The 19195-nt window shown below is 48.1% G+C and overlaps 1 protein-coding gene across 1 annotated transcript in view; it reads left to right on the top strand.

Annotated features, from left to right (window-relative positions):
• Positions 1-1935: 1935 nt before the first annotated feature.
• Positions 1936-19195, top strand: part of SLC7A14 (solute carrier family 7 member 14) — a 304031-nt gene continuing 286771 nt past the window's right edge. The window contains exon 1 of the mRNA XM_078667705.1: positions 1936-2085. The gene's annotated coding sequence lies outside the window, so the exon portion shown is untranslated. The remainder of the gene's footprint in view (positions 2086-19195) is intronic.

Genomic DNA, 19195 nt, shown 5'->3' with positions numbered 1-19195 from the left:
TAGTGAAATAGACATAGTAGACAGTGTTCACCTAGAATTTTCACTTTCCTATGGAGGTCCTTGGAAGGTCGGGCCCTGGGTAACTGCCCACTTTACCAATCCCTTAACACTCCTCTGGATGGGGGGCTCGTTGAGAGGGGTGTGGTCAAAAAAGATTAACTAAGAATCTTTTCCAAGAGGTGTGACCTATGTAATTAGGGGCATGGCTTAAAACATGTAAATTAAAATCCAATGCTTCACAAAGTGTGCCGTCTGACCACTATTAATGAGGGCTGAGGAAGGGGTAGTGGATGTTGGATCTTCTCAATCACTTATATTCACCTCTTTAAAACATTATCTTTTGCAACTCTCACATGTCATGTCTTTTCTCTTCATAATCGTCTTTTCATTGTTTTATTTTGAGTACTTATTTCATTCCCCCCACAAAATCCATCCACTCAATCTCCTGTAGGCACTCTGTTTTGTTTTTCATGTGTGTTGTCAACATTTTGACAGTGCCTGCCTCTATCAGACAGTTTCTCATCAATTCACAATTAAAATTGGTACGTATACGGCCATCTCTCTAAGTTTTTTGCGTCGGGGTGAAAAAGTGGATGTCCACGTAGTTCCGAACACCTTCATGACCCTCAGAGAGGGACTGTGAGAAACCCGAATTTCCTTTACCCTCAGGTCTAGTGCTCGCAACTGTGCCTCCATAAATATACTCACCCAAAACATGAACTCACACAGAAACTCAGATCCGACTCAGTTCACATTTATGCGCTGTGCAAAAGTCATGTATAGCAGAAAGAAAAAAATTCAGACACAATATCTGGAAAAATAAAATATGCTTAGATAATGCAAGATGAAGTAAAACGTGAAATGTAAAAAGGGATGGCATCGCTGAAAAAATTGTTTTGTTTATGTACTTACCGCCGTTCGGCCGTATGCCGGAGTTTACTACCCCCCATCCTGCCCATCCCCGCCCCGCCCACCACCCCACTCCCTCCGGGAGCCACTCCTGCATGCTCTTCATATGGGTGAAGGCAGGGCTCGAGTCGGGGTACCACTCGGGTGGACGGCGTCCCCCCAACTATTTTCCCGGGAGCTCGATAACTATAAACTTTAACCAGGGCTCCAGTCGGGGTACCACGCGGGTGGACGGTGTCCCCCCACTTATTTTACAGGATGGACGCCGTCCCCCCTGCCAAACAGCTGGACTTCACCTTTTTGGCCTCTCTGGGACGAGATTGGAGCCACCTTTCGTGACCTCACTTCCTGTTGTGACGTCACTTCCCGTGACAGCGTCCCCCCACTTCTTTTTTTTAGGACTTTAACTGAGTGCAAGCCACCTTTCGTGAAGTCACTTCCTGTCTCGTGACGTCAGCGTCCCCCCACTTCTTTTTTTTAGGACTTGTGCCCTGGGTGAAGGGTTCTGCGCCAGTATGGGTCGGTTTCAATGCAGCTCAGCTTCCCCCTGCTCCTGTTTAATGCTCTCCACGCCTAATATCCTTTCACTTGTTCATTTGACACGTCTGCATTTCACCTGGCAGAGAAGAACGCCCTGGCCAATAGAAATTTAAGTACACCTCTTTTGTTGCCCTGTCATTAATTGACGGGTAGGATGAGGGGCGGTCGGGTCTCATGTCTGTTGTCTCACCAGCTGTCTCCTGGTGGTTTTCTTTGTGCCGCCTCCAGGCGCTGTATTTATACCGCTATCCCCGGCAGGGTTGCCGCCTGGGGGGGAAGGTGCGCCCCGGCAGCCCCGGAGGAGGCAGGGGAGGCCACGGTGGTCCCCGCCGCGCCCTCCCTGCAGCCTCGGGGAGAGCGCAGTGCGCCCGTCGTGTGACGCCCGGCCTCCGGTGACGTCACCCGCGGCTCACCGGGGCGTCTGGTCCAGGATGCGCCTGAATAATGCATGTGGCTGGCGTCACGTGACGCGGCCGGGGGAGGGGAGGGAGTGCCAGCAGAGGATGGTGTGTGAATAATGTAGAACCTGTGCAGGCAGCCTCCAGCCTACCGCGCAGCCGGCAGGAGCAGAGGGGAACCGGGCGGCAATGCAGCTGGTGGGGAACACCGGGGGATGCTGCTGACCTCCAGCCCTCGGTGAGTGTCTGCCACTGCCCCCTTACCCCCCTCCTGGTGGGCGCTACATGTGCATGATTTAATACCTGGATTGACAAATGCAGTAATGCCGTTTTGGTGCACCATCCCCTATTTATGCGGTAATAATACCCTTATCTGGTGCTGCCTTTGGTGAATGGTTTTGTTTTACCAGCTGGTGTGAGGTGCAGTTTTTTTCATCGACACTTTTCTCTGGGGAGTTCATGTTAGGGCTTTATGTAACCTTATCTCACCTCAGAATGCAAATGTGGCTGAGCAGAGACACGTGAGGAGCAGGGTAACCCCCTGGAAAGTCCCGAGGGCGGGGGTCAACGCCGCAAACTGGACGCCCAAGGAATGAATATTAGCCTTTTGCTGATCCATCAGGCGAAGTAGGGTGTTTATGTCTGGCTCAAGAAGTGCACGCAGCGGTCTTCCCTTATCTCACCAGCTGATAATAAAATGTCATATTGCACAAACGCCGGAAATGTTATGGCTTAAGAAAGCTGTCTTCACGTTTGCAGACTGGGTTGTCTTTCTGTGGGTTTCAGTGACAGCAAGTTGTTTAGACAACAGATTGTGTTTAGAATTCTTTACCTAGGAAACCCTCTAGTTGAGCACCCCAAAACTCGCATGTGGGTTTCGGCAACATCTTTTAATCACAGGAAGTTGGGGAAACGTGGCCATGGAATTCTTTCCTTCATGCTAATAGCGCGTAAAGTATGTATAGCATACAGTATTCGTCTTTCACATCTGCAGAACTGTGCATCTGTGTGACGTCTCTGTGTCTGCAGTGCTGGGGAGCTTGTCTGGCTGTTTGCCTGTCTCCTTCACTTACAGTCTCCCTAGCTGCCTTTCTGCTATTCACGAGGTTTCCATGTCTGTCTGTTGATATGGAAGATAGCCCAGTGGGATAAACGCCAGCTGCTGACATTTATCGGCTGTTTTCTGGCCACAGGTTCATATCCCAGGAAGGCTGTCTCAGCATTTCATTCTCCTGAAGTCAGTCAGTTGAGTACCATTACATTTGATACACCGCATTATGAAGTTATATGTCTTTGGTAGAATGGGCCGGGTAAATATCATGGTTCATCAGTCCATCCACCCACTCATCCACCCACTCATCCACCCACCAACCCACCTGGCCATCCATCCATCCATCAACCATCCATCCACCCACCCAACTATCCATCCACCCAATCCATCCATACACCCACCCACCCATCTATCCATCCATCCATCCATCCACCCACCCACCCACACACCCACTCATCTGTCCATCCTCCCACAATCCCACCACCCATCCATCCATCTACTCAATCCATCCATTAAACCTGCCCCCCACACACCCGCAACCCCCATTCATACCACCCCTATCCATGTTAGAGAATGTTTAGCTGCCTGTCCCCAGTGGAGGAGACACACATGTTTGTTTCTTATTAGGACGAGTCTCCACCACATGACAACAAAACACACAAGTTGCACGTCCTTAAAGTCTTTCTGATGCTGTCCCAAGTGCTGTGTTTACAGAATACACCTGAGTGCGTGAGCATTTAGTATGTTTAGAGCACAAGTGTTTTGTATTCAGCATAGCTGCTCTGCGCTGCTTTGGGAGATGTAGTGCGGTGTGGCAGGCTGGGGATGATTAATGGCACATGGTATTGATTCTGGTTGCCATTTTCGAACGCGGGAGATTAATATCAAATTAAATTAAAAGCTAAATAAATAACACATCCTGCTTCACAGAGCACGGAACGCTTGGAACTCATCTGTACGTTTCATTGGGCAAATCCACGCCTAGGAAAATAACAATATGTTTAAAAATAGCTTGAATGGTTGTAGGCACTCTGTGCACAAATGCACAAAGAAGTAAAAACGCAGAACAATCGTGGGACATATTTCGTATCTATCTATCTATCTATCTATCTATCTATCTATCTATCTATCTATCTATCTATCTATCTATCTATCTATCTATCTATCTATCTATCTATCTATCTATCTATCTATCCATCCATCCATCCATCCATCCATCCATCCATCCATCCATCCATCCACCCACCTATCTATCTATCTATCTATCTATCTATCTATCTATCTATCTATCTATCTATCTATCTATCTATCTATCTATCTATCTATCTATCTATCTATCTATCTATTTTTTATTTATATCTAGCTATCTGTCTCTCTATCTATCTATCTATTTTTTTTATTTATATCTAGCTATCTGTCTCTCTGTCTGTCTATCTATCTATCTATCTATCTATCTATCTATCTATCTATCTATCTATCTATCTATCTATCTATCTATCTATCTATCTATTTATTTATATCTGCTCGCTATCTGTCTATCTGTCTACCTACCCATCCATCCATCCATCCACCCACCCACCCACCCACCCACCCATCCATCCATCCATCCATCCACCCACCCACCCACCCATCCATCCATCCATCCATCCATCCATCTATCCATCCATCCATCCATCCATCCATCCATCTATCTATCTATCTATCTATATATCTATCTATCTATCTATCTACCTACCTGTATGTGTCTCTGCTCCGAGACAGATCTTGTCGTGGACAGAAAAAAATACTGCTAGAAAGATAAATACATTGGTAGGCACACCACCAGATATATTGATAGATACACGGACAGACAGACAGATAGAAGGATTGTTAGACACATAGACAAACAGACAAATGCGGACTGATGGTCGATAGGTCAGCGTTTAAAAGAATACATCGCACCTGTTAAAATAGTAAACAGACTGACCCCTTGCACCAGCAGAATTGCAGGTGCGCTGTTGTGTCGCCGTGACTTGGCCGGGCCCTCGTGCAGGTATCTATTCTCTTCCCCATTAGCGGCCTTCTCTTCTCGGAGGCTGGAAGGTCATTATCAGATTAAGGATCAGTGACGGTGCCCGGGGCTCGCCGCCCGCCAGGGCTCTCCTTACCTGACAGGAGAGGCGATTAATCACTTTCAGTGAAAGTTCACAGCCCGTGGAGGCGGCGCGGCGGCCATGACAGGGGGCGCCTCATGGACAGTGGACCAGCGAGGCGCTGTCCAGGGTGCTGAAGCGGACCCGCAGTCTGGCGCAGCCGGATGTGTTTACAAATTACAGGTTCCTGCTAGTGCTGCTACAGTGTACTGCTTCCTAGCAGCACCTGAACAAAGCAACTCCTGCCACCAGGGGATACAGATAAGATAATGTGGAAATGTGAGCCGAGCCGCCCCTCACCCGCTCCAAATAATCACCGAGCGGTTGAAAGGTGAACACAGACTCATGATGCCCCCTGCCTTGTAGTTCGTGTGTCATTACACGCATGATGAGCTCTGTAGAGGGGTCAGTCGTATTCCGTCTCCCAGGTAGGATGGCTGCGGAGATGTTAATTTAACTTGACGGTTGAAACACAGAACAGAGGTGCTAGCAATTCTTGCAGCCCCACGAAGATATTTCTCGGACCCTTTCCGTAAAATGGCTCGACCATCTAAATGGCTTATTTTGGCGTTTATTACGTTCTCACAATTTTATGCCGCATGTTCATTGTTTAATGTTCTATATTCCTATATTGTTTTTAAAAAACATTTTTTACACACACCACTTTTCTTAGAGACAGGATTTTCTTTTTAGGGTAACCGTTGAACACTCTAAATTTCCATTATTTAATTATTTTATCACATTCCAAAGAAGACTTTCCACACTTATTTCTTGCATTGTAAGAACAGATCTCATTATTGTCCAAACCAGTGGTACTCCCGTGATCGACCTCGCAAAGAAGATAGGCTACAGTAGGAAGTTTGCTGTATGTAATCCTTTGGCGATATCGTAGAAGTAAAATAGACTATAAGACTAAAGCACCCAGTCAGAGATCTACGTGGAACCTGAACCTGGCAGGCCTCCATAGCACCAGTCTCACTCAGCCAACTATCCTTCTGACGTCATTAAAGAGTTCCTCTGTGTTTGGTGACAGGAACGCATTTATTCTTAGTGTTGCAAGACCACAAGTTGTGGCACAAACAAAGCCTACCAGATAGTTCAGCAGATTAAGCGTTTGTTGCTGAGATTTGTGCATGTCCTACTGTCACAGGTTTAAATTTTCGCAGACCCGACTTTTACCCATTCATCATTTAGTGTCTATAACAGTATATTCATTAACATGAGAAATGCTTAACATCTATTATCTATGTATTTATTTATTTATTCATCCAAGTTGTAGCTCTTTAAACCTTACATTATTAGTTTTCCTTACATACATTAAGCATTTTCCTAAAGCGTAGACCGCATCCAGATGTCCCATTTCCCCGCCAACTCGAATGTATCTTTTATTTACAGCATCCTTAAACAGGTAGTATTTGTGATAGCAAATTTAATTTTAAAGATGGTAGATAAACAAGTCATTGTAGTTGTTGTGAATGAGCACAGCTATGCTTTGCACAGTGTTGTACTGTTCAAGTCTGTGCACATAGTCCTATGCATTATTTAGTTATGTGTCGGATTGTGGGCATGGCAACTTTTCATTCACTCTGACTCATAATTAAGGGTTATCATTTGGACAAATACACAGCTTCAACTTCATTTTTGGTTTCAGTGGCCTGGAGGGCCGGGCATGTGGCATGTATGGATCTACATGCAACTACATCATGCTTGCATACTGAGGGTCAACTGGGGGAAGTCCTGCATCTTCCTGCTGATGCCGGGAACGGACGACTCCCAGCCGGAGGAGGAGCTGCGATGGGAATATCATTGCCTCCCTTATCTAGGCACGCGCATATATCGGTCACAAGTGGACCTCCTGGAGGGTAATATTGAGAGAGCGATTCGGAGCCTACGTGGCTGCATAGGGTTCTGGCGGACGCTGCCGTTGTCGGTCGCAGGGCGAGTGGCGTTACTTAAAATGGTGGCGCTGCCCCGACTATTGTACTTGTTTCGCACACTACCGGTCTGGAACCCGGCATCTGTGTTCACCAGGTTGCGCTCCTTGCTCACCGAGTTCATTTGGGGAACGGGCAGGAGGCGACTGGCGCTGGCCACATTGATGCGCCCTAGATCGGATGGGGACTAGCTGCCCCTGATTTTGAATGGTATTATTTAGCGGCCCAGTTGCAGTGGCTTACCCAGGCGGTGGCTCTCGAATTTAGAGGCCCGGAGGGGACTGCAGGCGGGTTCCTGCCGAGACATATCGTGTCCTTCATTATTTTGGGCCAGAAACTGGACCTTTCCCTACTCTCAAGCGAGGAGCGGACGATCTGCAACTGCTGGCTGCGCTGTCATAGGCGAGCTGGCGTCGCTCGCCCATATGCCCCTGAGATCCCACTAGGGATGTGCACTGCCTTCCCGCATGGTGGGGATTGGTCAGCACTGGCGACTTGGGAAGAACTAGGCCTGCAAATGATCGGTGATCTGTATAAGGAGGGATCATTGCTTTCGTTTCAGGAGTTGCGCGATGATTACGACCTCCCGAGGGGGGATTACCTGTTACACGCCTCGCTGGTGGCTAGTATCCAGCGCCATTGGAAGAAGGGTCTCTCTGAACCACCGACATCTGAGAGCTGTCAATATGTGGTTATGGCGGCTGGCACTTACAAGGCCGTCACCTGTCTCTATCGGAGACTATCGACGGAAACGCTGCAGCCCTTGGACGGATTGAAAACCAAATGGGAAGAGGATATTGGGCGACCGATTCCCGAATCGACTTGGCCGCAGCTTTTGCGGCGAGCATGGAAAGGCACTAGGAATGCCAGGTTTCAGATGGTCCAATTTTTCTCTCTCCACCGAGCTTATCTGACGCCGGTTAAGATCTCACAGTATTTTGAGGGCGCGTCTTCACTCTGCCCTAGATTTGGATTGGAAGGTGCGGATTTTGCCCATATGTTCTGGGCTTGTACGAAGCTAACTGATTACTGGGAGGCGGTGGTGGCCTGCCTGAATGCTGTCACGGATCGGCACATTGCAGCGGATATGGGCGTTTGTTTATTATTGTGGTTCCCCCACACCCCCCGTACTCGCATCACCAGTAAATTCTATGACTTGGGCCTGATACTGGCCAAACGGGAAATCACCTTGCATTGGAAATCCAGCCGGGGCCCCAGCTGCTCGCGCTGGAGATCTACCCTGGAGCGATGGGCGAAGGCAGAGAGTGCGTTGCGGCTGCAACAGGCCAGGCGACTAGATAATGATAGGGCGCTAGAATCAGCCAGGGTGTGGGAGGCCCTTGTGACCGAGCTGCAAATACCTGAGGGAGACCAGAGCGGAGATAGTGAGGCACAGATGCCATAGGATGTTTCGGAGGTGAGGTTCCCCGTTCCTGGTACGGTACACAACTGACATAAGTAACGACGAGGGTTAAGGGAGTTCAGGTTCCCTAGTGGAAGGCATCGCCTACCTCCTCCTTTCAATTGCTTCCAGGAAGGAACGGATTGTTGATTGTTGGCTGTTGAGAAAGAGGACTCTGACGCACTGACAAGGGGGGTGGGCTACAGGGAGGGATTGGTTGCGGGATTGTTATCATAAAAGGCATGTACTCAGAAAAGAAATGTCATCCCATCCTCTTGGTGGTGAATTTAAGTAATGATCGCATTATTGAATAGCTGTATTCTGAAATGCCAATAAAAATTGTTTTTACAAAAAAAAAACTACATCATGCTTGCATGCTTTAATATGTACACGCTTATTATGCCTGGCAACACCTAGCATCATTAGGGAAAGCAATATAGCTATCTAGCTTATTGCAACATGGCTTCACTTGCTTAGAAAATATGGTTATTCAAATTAAAATTGGCTAATAAGTGTGAACAAGGGAGCACGCGTAGGAACTTCTTCCAAATGTAGGCTGCATGTGAGTACAATTGAAGACACAGGGTCTGTGCTGTGCATGGCTGTAGTGTAATGTTCCTGCAAGCCCACCCTGGAGCGCCAGAGCTAGTGTTGCCAGATAGAGGGAGGGACATCCCTGTCTCCTTGTCTGAGGTGCCTTGTATCTGCATTATGTGCTAATATTTTGGCATGAAAGGGACTTGGCCACTTAGAGCAGAACTTCAAACACACAAAAAGTGATGAGAGAAAAGCTTGAAATAAGTCTAACCACTGGCAATCACTTGGGGTAACATTCCAGCCCATGGTTCTTTGACCCACCATGCAACCTTAGATTAGACCCAGCCATATGCAAAACAGTTTTGGCCCTGCTCCAATAGGAACGATCCACCCCAAACTGCAGAGACAGTTCCTCTCTGAACCGGAACACAAGCAACCCAGGGCTGGTGTCAGCGTGATTGGGCTTCTTCAGACAGGTGAAGCTTAGCTGAGAATTTATTATGTGCAGCTATGACGGGTCTACACATTTTTGATTCTAGTCTAATGAAAGGATATAATATCCACATTGGTTGAAACAGAATCAGTGGAATATTCTTAATAACATCTAGATGGAAAAATTCAACAACAAAAAAGTCCATAAGCAAATGATTTTTTTGGGGGGTTAGCAGCATAGACAATTCATTTGTCATAGTAAGTTAAGTTTTCTTTGTTTGTCACATTCATCAGTTGTATCCACCCCTATGAGTTTTGTGTCATAATCTTTCATTACATCAGCTGTGTTTTTCATCTGCTTTGCAAGGTATGACCCTTTATTTTGAGATGGGCTAGCTCCTGACAATAATAAGCAAAAAAATAGGTTTGCCGCTGCGATAGCTGGTTTCATTTTTATCCAATCAAACGTGTGCTACCATATTGAAGTGCCAATAACATTGGCTACAAGGAACAGAGTAGCTGGTCAGACTCAGCCTCTACTGGTGGCAGACACCAGTGCATTTTGAAGGAGTCCCAGAATATGCTGATCTTGACCTTTCTTAGGTATTTGTGTGGTATCCACGCCGCTACAGTGCAGTTGCGGCCTGTGCAGGTAAGAGTGGTAGGGCAGTGGGACCAGGTTGGGGGCATTCGAAAGATGACTATAAGGGAAAATTAAATAAATAAATAATTTCCCTTGTTGTCGTCTGTCAAAGCCCCCACCCCCACCCAGCCCCACTGCCCAACTGCTCTTACCTGCACAGGTTGAAACTGCTACAGTGATTATTTGGGACAAAAGTAGGAACTGGAGCAATTGCAGCCAATCAACTTAGGAATTAAAAATGTGTTTCACTGTTATGGTTTTGGACTCTCAGATTTGCTGTTTCAGAGCTACAGTTGAATGCTAGATCCTTATTTAAGCCTATTTTTTTGCACCAGGGTGGTGATTACTTGCTTGAAACCGAACATGGCTATGTTTTTCGACTACTTCTTGAGGTTGTTCACTGCGAGGTAGCTTCACTCAGGGGTTGAAGTCTCAAATCAGAATGATCAACACAGATATCACTTGATTGTGGTTTTCTCTCGAAAGTTGGTGATGTATCGTAGTTTACAGTGGACCATTGACAGTATGAAGAACAAATTGATAAATGTTTAAAGGTGTGCTCGTTTTTAAGGTCTAGGTTTTGACAGCAGAGCTGCCAAACAGACCTGTTACTTACAGTATACATAGATTGGGCTCTGTGTCCTCCCCTTTTCAATAATATGTTTTTTTCCACCATTCTCTATTAGCCATTGGCTTGAGATTTTGTCAATCACATAGTGGCTCATACCACTGTAGTATTCTACTCTCAGATAATGCTATTGGTTCTTTGCGTGTATCCTTACACCTCTACTTGAGTGCTTGCAGTGGCCTGCTTATGGGAGTACTTTACAGCTGTTGACCTCACTTCCCTTTCCTGCTGACTCCTTCCCATGAGTCTCACTGTAATATGCTAATGCGGCATTAGGTCACCCATTGAACCCACACCTGATGATTTTGCTAATATTTATTTGTACTATGCACAATATAAGTGGCAATCATTTATTCAAACAGAAATTGGAATTCTGGGTGGGAGGTTGCACAGTGTGCGAAGATACTCTCACTGTACTAGGGCCCTATTTAGAGGGAAAGTATGATTGTTGTGTTCATTGTTACAGAACAAGCTGTTTTTACATTGTTCTGAGTGCCTACAGGTTCACTTGGGTGTGTGTTTTCTTAGGGTTACTTGATGTGACTCCATGTCATGCAAGGCACAATGCTCCATCCCTGGTCTTATGTGTAACCTGTAATCTGGTGATATGGTCCAGCATGTGGCCCAAGGCTACAGAGCCCAGAAAACAAAAGGCTACAGGAAGGGAGCACTGTGCTCTATAAATCATGGAGTCATCTACTAAACCCATACTACTGGAATTTATTTAAGAAAAATACAGTTAAAATATGTATGTTCTGTGATATTTTTATATGTAAATGATCATGCTATTGGTCGAATAAACTTACTACTACAGTTGTCACTAGCTATGTAAATGAACCTTGCATGCATAGGAACTGTGCAGGTTTTTAAAATAACTGTTCTAAAATTGCTAATTATTTTAATAATGTCTACACGATTAAGAAATTAGGCTATACAGAGCTAATTGATGATTAGAGAATGTGCGCCACTTTTCAACATACTCCCAGAAACGTTTTCAGTTCCCATGGCCAAGAAAGAAAATGCTGTCAGATAGATCTTCTGTGTCCTCCCATGTGAATGCACTTCACTGCAGCTCCACCTCACTCTTTCTAAGCTGTCCTGTGTAGGGAACAGTATATCTCTTTGTCTCCTTTCTTTATTCTCACACTCTCCCTTCTCATTCTTTCATTCACAGCAGGAAAGTCCTATTCCTTCTCTTCCCATCTTCATGACCATTTCCCTTCTCGTTAGTTTTGAGAGCAGCTCTCACTTCCGGCTCATCCTCAGACCTTACTACATTGACCTGTATTCCAAAGAAGACACCAACATCCCCACCAATCAGTAGCGGTTGGTGTGTCGCTAGAGTGGCAGGGCAGGGGGGATGAACGAATGGATGACAAGACAAAAAAAACACTTTCCTGCCACATCGTGCTTCTCTCCACTTCAGGCACAGGTTCCCAGAGTTCACTGCGGCCATTCCAGATGCTGCTTTCACAGGATTGGCCTGAGCACCAATGATTTATGCTCCTACTTAGACTGGGAGCCTGTGCCTACTCTCTTCAACCCGACAACACAGCTCTGGTTGAAGAGAGCTTCAGTGTGCATGGCGGTTTTGTGATCTTGAGCTGGCCGGCCAGACTATCATGTGCAACAAATAGCAGTGCAACCACTCCTCCACTAGCCTGTCAGCCCCCTGCCCCACCCCCAAGCCTTGGCTCGGAGAGCAAATATAAAATGATAATAAACAAGCGTCTATTATCATTTTAGTTTTCCTCTTTTTGGCTGCTGGCAGGTGGGGCGAAGCTTCTCCACCATCTCTGAGGAGCCGCCACTGCCGCCAACATCCCTGCTGATAAATGTGTTTCCATGTTAATAGAGAACAATGCGTTCCTTTTATCCTGCCCCTGCTAGCAACTCCCTTTTCAGCATCATCCTCTCCCACCAGATATCTTTTAAGTAGAATCACCTTTGCTGTCTTCTGATAGATGGTGTGCAATTATTTTCAAGCACAATTGCAGCAGCTCATGGTTGCCCGTTAGGTTCCATAAACGTACCTGAAAACAGCACCACAGTTTACCTGAACAGCTTCTCCGTGATAACTAATGAATTGTTAAAGGGCCACCCATTGTGGAGATAACAAGAGCTCTGTTTACTATGAGCTGCATTTCTAAAAGTCACCAACAATAGGCGTTCCAGAATGTTCCTTTGTTTGATGACCTCTGCTTGCGTATTAAAACCTATTGTGACATCAATCAATCAATCAATCATAGGCATTTATACCGCGCACTACTCACCCGGAGGGTCTCAAGGCGCTAGGGGGGGGGGTCCGCTACTGCTCGAACAGCCAGGTCTTGAGCTTCTTCCTGAAGGAGAGGTGGTCTTGGGTCAAGCGTAGGTCGGTCGGGAGGGAGTTCCAGGTCTTGCCGGCCAGGTGGGAGAAGGACCTTCCTCCTGTTGTCGCTCTTCGGATGCGGGGGACGGAGGCGAGGGCGTGACTGGTCGAGCGGAGATGGCGTTTGGGAGCGTAGAAGTTGAGGCGGCTGTTGAGGTAAGTCGGGCCTTGGTTGTGTAGGGCTTTGTGTGCGTGGGTGAGGAGCCGGAAGGTGATTCTTTTGTTGATCGGGAGCCAGTGCAGGTCTCTCAGGTGTCTGGAGATGTGGCTTCGTCTGGGGACGTCGAGGATGAGTCTCGCCGAGGCGTTCTGGATACGCTGGAGTCTCTTCTGGAGCTTGGCGGTGGTTCCGGCGTAGAGGGCGTTGCCGTAGTCCAGACGGCTGGTGACGAGGGCCTGGGTGACCGTCTTCCTGGTCTCGGTGGGGATCCACCGGAAGATCTTACGTAGCATGCGCAGGATGTTGAAACAGGACGAGGAGACGCGTTGACTTGTCTGGTCATGGAGAGGGAGGAGTCCAGGATGAAGCCCAGGTTGCGTGCGTGGTCTGTCGGTTTGGGTGCGTTGCCCAGGGCGGGGGGCCACCAGGAGTCGTCCCAGGCGGAGGGTGAGGAGCCCAGGATGAGGACTTCCGTCTTGTCTGTGTTCAGTTTCAGGCGGCTGGTCGTCATCCACTCGGCCACGTCTTTCATCCCTTCGTGTAGGTTGGCTCTGGCGGCGGCGGGGTCGTTGGTCAGGGAGAGGATCAGCTGGGTGTCATCGGCGTAGGAGATGATGTTCAGGTTGTGTTGGCGTGCGATGGCCGCAAGGGGGCTCATGTAGACATTGAAGAGGGTGGGGCTGAGCGAGGAGCCCTGAGGGACGCCGCAGATGACTTCCGTGGCTTCTGATCTGAACGGGGGGAGGCCGACTCTCTGTGTCCTTCCGGCGAGGAAGGAGATGATCCATTCCAGTGCCTTCTCCTTGATTCCGACGTTGCCGAGGTGCTGTACTAGGGTGCGGTGGCAGACAGTGTCGAATGCCGCGGAGAGGTCCAGGAGGATGAGGGCCGCTGTTTCTCCGTTGTCCAGCAGGGTTCGGATGTCGTCAGTGGCAGCGATGAGGGTGGTCTCGGTGCTGTGGTTGGCCCGGAAGCCTGACTGAGATGGGTCGAGGGATCCAGTCGCCTCGAGGAAGGCTGCCAGTTGCTTGTTGACGGTCTTCTCGATGACTTTGGCTGGAAACGGGAGGAGCGAGATGGGGCGGTAGTTCTTGAGTTCGGTGGGGTCCGCCGTTGGTTTCTTTAGTAGAGCGCTGAGTTCGGCGTGCTTCCAGCTCTCAGGGAAGGTGGCGGTGTCGAAGGAGGTGTTGATGATGTCCCGCAGGTGGGGTGCGATGACAGCGTCGGCCTTGTTGAAGACGTGGTGAGGGCAGGGGTAGGTTGGAGATCCGGAGTGGATGGAGTTCATCGTGCTGATGGTGTCTTCGAGGTTGATCGGTGTCCAGGCGTTGAGGGTGGTGGGGCGTTGGTGTGGTCATGGGGAGCGTTGTTTGTGTGTTGAAGCTGTTGTGTATGTCAGCGATCTTGTTGTGGAAGTAGGAGGCGAGGGAGTTGCAGAGGTCTTGCGATGGGGTGATGTCGTTGGTTCCGGCGCTGGGGTTGGAGAGCTCTCTCACGATGTTGAAGAGTTCCTTGCTGTTGTGTGCGTTGTTGTCCAGCCGGTCCTTGAATGCTGTTTTCTTGGTGGCGTGGATCAGTTGGTGGTGCTTTCGGGTAGCGAGCTTGAGGGTCGTCATGTTGTCCGGTGTAGGGTCTTTTCTCCAGGCTTTCTTGAGGGCACGGCAGTTCTTCTTGGAGCTCATGAGTTCGTCGGTGAACCACGGGGCCTTCTTGCTTCCGGGTCTGCTGGGCGGGGTCCTCAGAGGGGCGAGTTCGTCCGCGCAGGTGCAGATCCATTTCGTGAGGTTGTCGGCGGCTTGGCTGGGGTTCGCTGAGCTGGCGGGAGGGTGCTGGTTTAGGGATGCGGCGAGTTGGTCGGCTGTGATCTTGTTCCAGCTTCTTCGTGCAGCCTGTTGCTGGTGGTGGTGGACCGTGGTCCTTCTGAAGGTGAAGTGGATGCAGCTGTGGTCCGTCCAGTGGAGTCCAGTGGCGTGGCTGAAGGCGATGTCTTTGCTGGACGAGAAGACGGCGTCGAGTGTGTGTCCGGCGAGGTGGGTGGGGGTGGTCACCAGCTGCTTGAGTCCGAGGGTGGCGAGGTTGTCAAGCAGGGTGGTGGTGTTGCGGTCGTTGTTGTTCTCCAGGTGGAAGTTGATGTCCCCGAGGAGGATGTAGTCAGCGGAGGGGAGGGCGTGCGGGCTGATGAAGTCAGCGATGTCTTCGCTGAATTGAGTGCGTGGTCCCGGGGGTCGGTAGATCAGGGTGCCCCTGAGGGTGGTCTTGGGGTCGGTGTGGATCTGGAAGTGCAGGTGTTCGGCGGTTGTCAGGGTGTCGTCGGTGTTGGTCGAGATGCGGATGCTGTTCCTGTGGATGATGGCGATGCCTCCTCCAGTCTGATTGTCGCGGTCTCTCCTGATGATCTTATAGCCCTCTGGGATGGCGATGGCGATGTCGGGCGCTGAGGAGTCGTTCAGCCAGGTTTCCGTGAGGAAGGCAACGTCAGGAGCTGTGGTGTCGAGGAGGTTCCAAAGTTGGACGGCGTGTCTGTGGACGGAGCGGGTGTTGAGCAGGATGCACTTCAGGTGGTTGCTGCTGGTGTTCGGCTTGGTGGATGCTGGTGCAGTGCAGGTCCGGATGCAGGAGAACTTGCAGGACTGGCAGGTGAAGGGTCCGTGGGTGCGTCTCGGGGTGGCTCGGTAGCATCCAGGGGTTCGGCCGGCGTTGAGTGCGTTGAGGGTGGCGGCGTCGTATGTCCAGCGGGTGGGCTGGGGTCTGCGAGGGCCAGGGGTCCTGGCGCTGGGCGCGGTCCAGGCGCGGACGGGCGTAGACGGGCTTACCTTTGGCGCACCTTCGGCGCTCAATCGGTGCTCCCGCTGCGCGCGTCCGCTGCGCGGTCGCTCTGGGGGCGTCATAAGAGGGGAGCCGGTAGGGAGGGTCTGCGGGGAGGCGGGGAGCGCGGGAACCAATCGGCGGCCGGGGGGTGCGGGGTCTCGTGGGACCCGGCGGGAAGCCTGGGGGCTCGGCGGCGGCCCTGTGGCGGCTGGGGCGTCGCTGGGTGGTCCTGTGGCGGCTGGGGCGTTGCTGGGTGCAAGGCTCAGGCAGGTAAGGAGGAGCAGGCGGGAGGTGTGCGGGTGACCAGGCCGAGGGCACAGTGGTCACTCCAGGGCAGCGGTGTGGGACCCCTTAAGAGGGGAGCCGGTAGGGAGGGTCTGCGGGGAGGCTGGGAGCGCGGGAACCAATCGGCGGCCGGGGGGGGCGGGGTCTCGTGGGACCCGGCGGGAAGCCTGGGGGCTCGGCGGCGGCCCTGTGGTGGCTGGGGCGTCGCTGGGTGGTCCTGTGGCGGCTGGGGCGTCGCTGGGTGCGAGGCTCAGGCAGGTAAGGAGGAGCAGGCGGGAGGTGTGGGGGTGACCAGGCCGAGGGCACAGTGGCCACATCAGTTACCAAGGGCCCTTTTATAGAAATTTAAAATCTCAGAGCATCCGGTGATAATATAAAAATATTCCTCACTGAACCCGAGGGATTTGAAAACTATCCATCTACTATAAACTTTTCCTAATGTGACCAAAAGGGACAAGAACCTCTTGTTGAAAATGATTGCATCCTACTTCTTATTTCAGATCCATGAAGTTTAAGCAGTAAAAATAAATTGGCAATAGATTGGGCCAGATGATGAAAAAGGCATGAGAGGGGTTCAGAGTGAGCAGCCTAGCTGGGCACATGCACACTTGTCACCCAGATTATTCAATGACAGTTTGCCTGATGCTGCCAACATGCTTGGTAAAATTCCTGTTAATTTAAAGAACCCATGAAGGACATGAAACAAGTAAATGGTGCTTTAATATGAACCTAAAAGCACAGCCATGCACACCAGCTTGTAATCATTTTCTGTAAAGAAAGATTGTATTGCACTTTTCTATAAAGTGGCAAATTCAAAGGCATTGCCACCTCCAAACCGAGGCCAAATAAGGTGTACGTCTGTTTCACATGCCTGACAATGGTTGTACATCAGTTTCAACTTTTATACTACTTGGAAATAAATAAATAAAAAAAACCTCTGTTCGCCCATGAGATATTAATCAATTTGAGAACACAATAAAGGTTACATTTTCTTAAATTCTTAAATACCTCTCCCACTCCCTATCATTTACTTTCAGCCAATCATGTTTGCAAATACAGTCATTACAGCTGGAGAGAAAACTGTTAAAGACACATTTTCAAGATTTATACATTTTAAGGCTCCCAGTTTTCCGTTTTTACAGATTTTTACAGATAAATACAGACAGAAAACAATGTGTTTCCTGTCTGTATTTATTTTTAAAAGCTGAAAATTCAGAAAGTTGTGCTTTTTGTGAAATACTCTTCATGCTGTCTTTCATGAATTCCAAGCTGAACAAATAGACAGCAAGGGGAGTTACAAAATAGGATCAGATTTCCTTAAACACAGGCATATGTTAACATATGATTGTAGTATAACGCTAATATGCACCTATTGGTATAGTGGGGTTAAGGATGTGAGCATATGTTCCTCCCTTCTGAGCAGTTTATTTTAACAGATAGGATTATTTCTTATTATGACATAGCACAGTAGTCCAGATGTATTTGAATGAAAGTGGTTATTTTATTTTCATTTACTTCTTTGTTGATGCATTTCACTCTTTATAATATATTTGATTAGAGGTGTTGGAAAAAGGAGACAGCCGATACGTGTATCGCCCTATGTGGCAGGATGTGCCAGGGTTTTCTCAAGGCTAATCATTGTGTTCAATAACCTTACAGTCTGTCGAGGATAGAATACATTTCAATGTGTATCAACGTAATGTGCAGAAACATCCAACATTTTGAAGGTTTCTGATAAAGTCCTTGGATGAATCCGTAGTTTAAGTAATCCCGCGGTTACACTGGACTTATCAGAAACCTTTAAAATTGTTGATGTTTCTGCACATTACGTTGATACAAATTGAAATGTATTCTAGCCGTGACAGACTATGAGGTTATTGAACACAATGATTAGCCTTGAGAACAACCTGCCACATTGGGCGAAACACGTGTCGGCTGTCTCCTTTTTCCAAACACCTCTAATCAACTATATTATAAAGAGTGAAATGCATCAACAAAGCGGTGAATGATAATAAAATAACCACTTTCACTCAAATACATCTGGACTACTGTGCTATGTCATAATAAGGAATTAGCCTATCTGTTAAAATAATGTGCTATGGTCCAGAGCTTCGAGCAAAGTTCCTCCAATACTTTAGGAATCTATATCCAGACCCTGGATCCCTGGACCGCTCGCTTTTCCCAGAAATTCACCTTTTTGTATAGTGTTTAGTTGTATAGTGTTATGTAGTTGCATAATTTGCTAAAATGCGACAGGCATCTGCATATGACTGCACAAAGAGTTAAATACATGTGGAAATATACCATTTTACGATTCTATTCATTGTGAAAACACAAAATCGTTATGTAGAAATACCTTAAACATGGGCAAAATATAAAAATGGATAAACACAGATGGAATTGTTAAAAAAATAAATACCATAAAACCGGGAGACCTATTTAGAATGACACAATGAACCAATGGCATGAGGTAGAAACAGGCTGGACCGTAAGAAATACTTTGGAACTTTAATTTGTCATTCTTGCTGGTGTGTTCTAGCACAACTTACAAACATAAGTCCCGATTTAAGACTCGTATTGATCCCCCTAAAGATATTTATGCCTACACGTTGGAGTTCTAAAAAGATGTGTAGACTAGACATCAAATGGAATGAGTGGTGCTGGAAGTGTGACGTCAGTCGTGCAGAATGTGTCCCTCTTCTTGTCCATTGCCCAAAAGAAAAAAGGTCGATGGAAGGATACACAGGAGCACCTTTAATTGCACTGCAAACCAGTAAATCAAACTGAGTGGACAGATAATTACAATGAATGAGCATGTAGACCTAATCAAATTAAAATGCAGGCAAATTGACTATTGAAGAACTTAATGGCTCACAAGCAAATTATTCATTGTCAATGGAAAACTAAAACTAAATTAAATATTAACTGGGTTAATAACCTGGTACACATGACGACCATGGACTGA

Source organism: Lissotriton helveticus, chromosome 11, assembly GCF_964261635.1.
Source record: "Lissotriton helveticus chromosome 11, aLisHel1.1, whole genome shotgun sequence".
Taxonomy (NCBI): Eukaryota; Metazoa; Chordata; class Amphibia; order Caudata; family Salamandridae; genus Lissotriton; species Lissotriton helveticus.
The sequence above is the reverse complement of the archived record's forward strand: the minus strand, read 5'-3'. Positions and strand labels throughout refer to the sequence as shown.